The 3965-nt window shown below is 40.9% G+C and overlaps 1 pseudogene; it reads left to right on the top strand.

Moving 5' to 3' along the window:
• Positions 1–2563: 2563 nt before the first annotated feature.
• On the top strand, positions 2564–3492 carry LOC140244473 (uncharacterized; annotated as a pseudogene).
• The last annotated feature ends 473 nt before the right edge of the window (positions 3493–3965 follow it).

The following is a 3965-nucleotide window of genomic DNA, read 5'->3' as shown; positions in this document are numbered from 1 at the left end:
TTTCCTTCTTATCAATTATATTCTTATCTCTAAATACTCGTGTTCTCTTTTCAAACCTTACGATGGTAGTGAATGTCAGTTCCTCATTGCAGATAATTTTCGGGGGGGGGGGGATTGCGCGCTCATGGTCTATTATACCCTTATTCCACACACACACACACACACACGAACAAACACACTCAAAGTCATATTTGCATGCTTTCTGTTTCCAAAATTATGTAGCATTCGTGTCAGACACGTGTATACTTGCACAAACCTTTAAGGGAAAGGGGGAGAAAAATGCCCCTCCTTCCACGCCTTTGCTGCCCATGATCCTGGTCCCTCTTAATATTATTACCCCCACTAACTGGGCTTACAGCATTTACCCTGTCGCCGACGCAGCAACGAACATACTGGGCCTCTCAATGCGCTATTATATTCAAACGTGAGTCAACCTTTCGCATGCTGATTCTTCAGTGTCATTGTGTTCTACGTTGTATTCATTTACCATCCGTGCCCGTGAAACACCTTGCTGTTACCCGCGTTTCACTGCAGTACCTCCATTTCTATAGGGTTACTGACTGTATTGATGAGAACTGAACGACAAACTACAGGAGACTGTCACTAACGGTCGATTTATGAGCTAGAATAGCTGATTGAAGGGAATGGAACATTCCATGAGAAATGGGGAGTGATTTGTCAAATCTGGCTCTTAAATCAGTCAGAGTATGGGAATGTCTTTAAAAATTCCATGGTGTTGTTGTTGTTTATAGGGTCTATTCCTTTCTTGTTTAGATAACATCTTAATATATGTAGATTGAAATCAGGGAAGTCAGTGAATAATAATAATGATGATAATAATAAGGTCTTATTTACCCAGGATAGCCTCATCAGTGTTGCTACTGCTCTACCAGAGGGCCCTGAAATTATTTTTACCCTAGCGATGCCAGATACCCAATTATACACCTGGGTCGAGAGGGACATGGTAGATAAAAGCATCTTGTGAAAGGACATAAGCGCTGGGCGGGACTCGAACTCGGGTCCTCCGATCGGGAGTCGGGAGTCTTACCCACTATATGCCACAGCGCCCCCGGGTACAGAGAAAAATTGGAAGTAGTAAGAAGCAATTGGAACGGAGGGACCTGCTGAAAAAGAGCATACAAAAGCGTATTGGACTTTGTACTATGTTGCTCTGTTGTTAACTCTGCGAAACAAGTGTCTTATTGTGCTGAATGCTTTGATCAGCTACAGACTAAAGGTCAACGATTATGAATAGGTTCAGACTTATCGTGTGCGTCACAATGATTTGTAATACATGCAGATCAGTTTATTTGATAATTCTTTGTATATCTTCGTTCCATCAGCACACAAAATATCTATTTTTGTTTTTGTAACATGGAAATGAAACCCCACATCATAATCTGTTCTTTCATGTCAATCATGAAGAGATGTAGTTGCTGCAGAGCTGCGATAACTACGCGACGGCGATTTCTAGAGGTGATTAATTGTTCCTGCAGCTGTAAATCTCAACCAAATATATCTTCGGAAATATTGATACGTATGCAGCATTGCCCACTGTGACGTCAAGAAATGATAGCCTATACTATTAACAAAATTCGTCCTTTAATACGATTTCAGAAAAAAAAAAGAGCTTTACACGAATTTCTCGGTATCTGGCCCAGGTAGGCTGCGTGAAGTGTGTATGCACTGATTAAATATTTGGGAAAATTCCTCATAGTCAGAGATAAAAATCCCCTGTGCGGCAATAATATTATGACATTAAACTTCACCAAGGAATCTCAGTGAGTATTACATTGACTGGAATGTTAGAAATGAAAAGGCATACCATCGATGAAATGATGGTGGTCAAAGGCCAAGAGTCAAAATCTGAGGTGACTGATTTGAGAATTTTACCAAAGTGCTTTTCTGTCATTAATTCAATTTTGAATGTTCATTAATGACGTAGGTTAATGTAGAGGACCGAAGTCTCATAACAATTATCTAAAACAGCATATTATTATATGATCTTAGTGATAGATCTCAGTTCAAGGTTAGAGGTCACTGCACCTAGGTCTGCTAGAAGTGCCCTGTTGCCATATCGTGTGGTAAGATGTTAAAACATGAGTGTCTGATATCAAAAGGGATAAAATTAAATTTGTGGCATCGCTATTGCACCCTCCAATCGACATATTAAGCAGACCACGTTTTGGATCAAATCAATTATACCTTCCTACTGACGTAATGCGTATAACTTGTCTGAACTCGTTACTGGGGTCTTTGTCTGTGAGAACTGCACTATAATTATGTCATATTTCTTTGGTCGTATAATAACCAGCTTCTGGGTAGTAGTTTTAGTGTTATTCGAAGCCGTTGTCATAGATTAAATGTTCAGGGAAGGGAGGATTCCAAAGTTAAAGCTTGTGTTCTTAGAAATCTCATGGGTAGGATTGCTCTCTATGACATTGTTCACAAAGATGGGTAAGACCTGTGCTTGAAGAAATTAGACACTACTTATTCTTCTAACAACTTTGTCTTCCAGGCTGAACAAAATATTTCAGATGGAATAAAAGACGCCTCAACCAATATGACCAAGGACGTCACTATCGAATCGGTGATGACGTCAGAGGAAGGATTTCGTTTTGTATGCGACGTTCTAGGCGTGACGTCACCCGAAGAAAAGATGACCTCTGACCCAAAAGGGTTCCTAGATGATATTGTGTGTCCCTGGCAACAATTCATCCCATATTGGCAAAATATGGTGGACGCTGCTACCATAGTAATGTCGGATGTTTCATGGTGATAAAGGCTCTTGGCTACCGCGCAAACCTGGTACCAGGTGATGTCCTTGGTCTCAAAAGCGCCCATGTGGTCATCATAGTCAACAACCTCTCTGGGGAAGGCAGCAAGCACATGGCGGATATGGGCACAGGGGGATGGCCGACATTCCAGCTGATCCCGCTGGATTTTGAGAAGGAATCTCCCGAGTACCACGAGTCCTTCTCGCGCTACAAGTTTGTACGACGAGGTGACCTCATCTTACGCCTGCACAACGCGGAAAATGACTCAGCTGGAGCGGCCTTCTTCGAGAAAACCTTGAAGGACGGCTGGTACACCTATGCCGAGATCCATCATGAAATGCCCGTAGACGTTTCCCACTTCGATGACGTAATGTCGATGTTGTACACAAAGATTTCGGAGGACAGCACACTCCTCAGACGTTTTTGGTGCATGGCTTTTCCTAACCGGCGACTCCTTTCAATCAGAAACACCACCCTCTTGATAGAGAACGAAGATGGTCAGGTGGAGAAAACTTACTTCCGGTCACGTGAAGAGATGATCGCCACTTTTTCTCGCTTCTTTCCTCAGTTTACTGAAGCCATGCTGAATGCTGCCATGGATGATGAGAACATTAAACTGGACTTCAACCGGAAGTAGCTTTCCAGTATCTTCACAACGTTTGATAATTTGGCTGTCAAATATAATATGTACAGAGCGCGTATCTTTTGCTGTTGAAACACTTCAAATATTGGTTTCATTTTACATTGCTTTTTCCTGCACGTCTTCATTCACACGAACTGAATATTGCTTGATTTCAAATTGAAAAGACTCATTCTTGATTTATGACACCGTTCCTTATCTCAGATGTTACCTCGTATTGAACGTTATTATTGTTCCCTTACCTATAAGAAATACGAGTCTTGATGGTCTCCCCAAATACTGTAGAATAACCATTTTATCGGTGCTCGGTATACTTTATTCTAATGATAAGTTCAACATCATTATTTCAATCGGACATGTCACTATCTTATTAGCTCGTGTGTTTGTGATTCATTTTCTTAATCATAATTTAATGATTTCAGTGTTTCATTTTTGTTTCCTTGTGACCAGTTCATCTACAGATATCATAGTCCTCTTCTATGTTATCCTGTTATAATCTTCATCTGAATTGTTTTCAATAATCATTCCTGAAAAACAATCTGCCAGGA

Source organism: Diadema setosum, chromosome 21, assembly GCF_964275005.1.
Source record: "Diadema setosum chromosome 21, eeDiaSeto1, whole genome shotgun sequence".
Classification (NCBI taxonomy): Eukaryota; Metazoa; Echinodermata; class Echinoidea; order Diadematoida; family Diadematidae; genus Diadema; species Diadema setosum.
The sequence above is the reverse complement of the archived record's forward strand: the minus strand, read 5'-3'. Positions and strand labels throughout refer to the sequence as shown.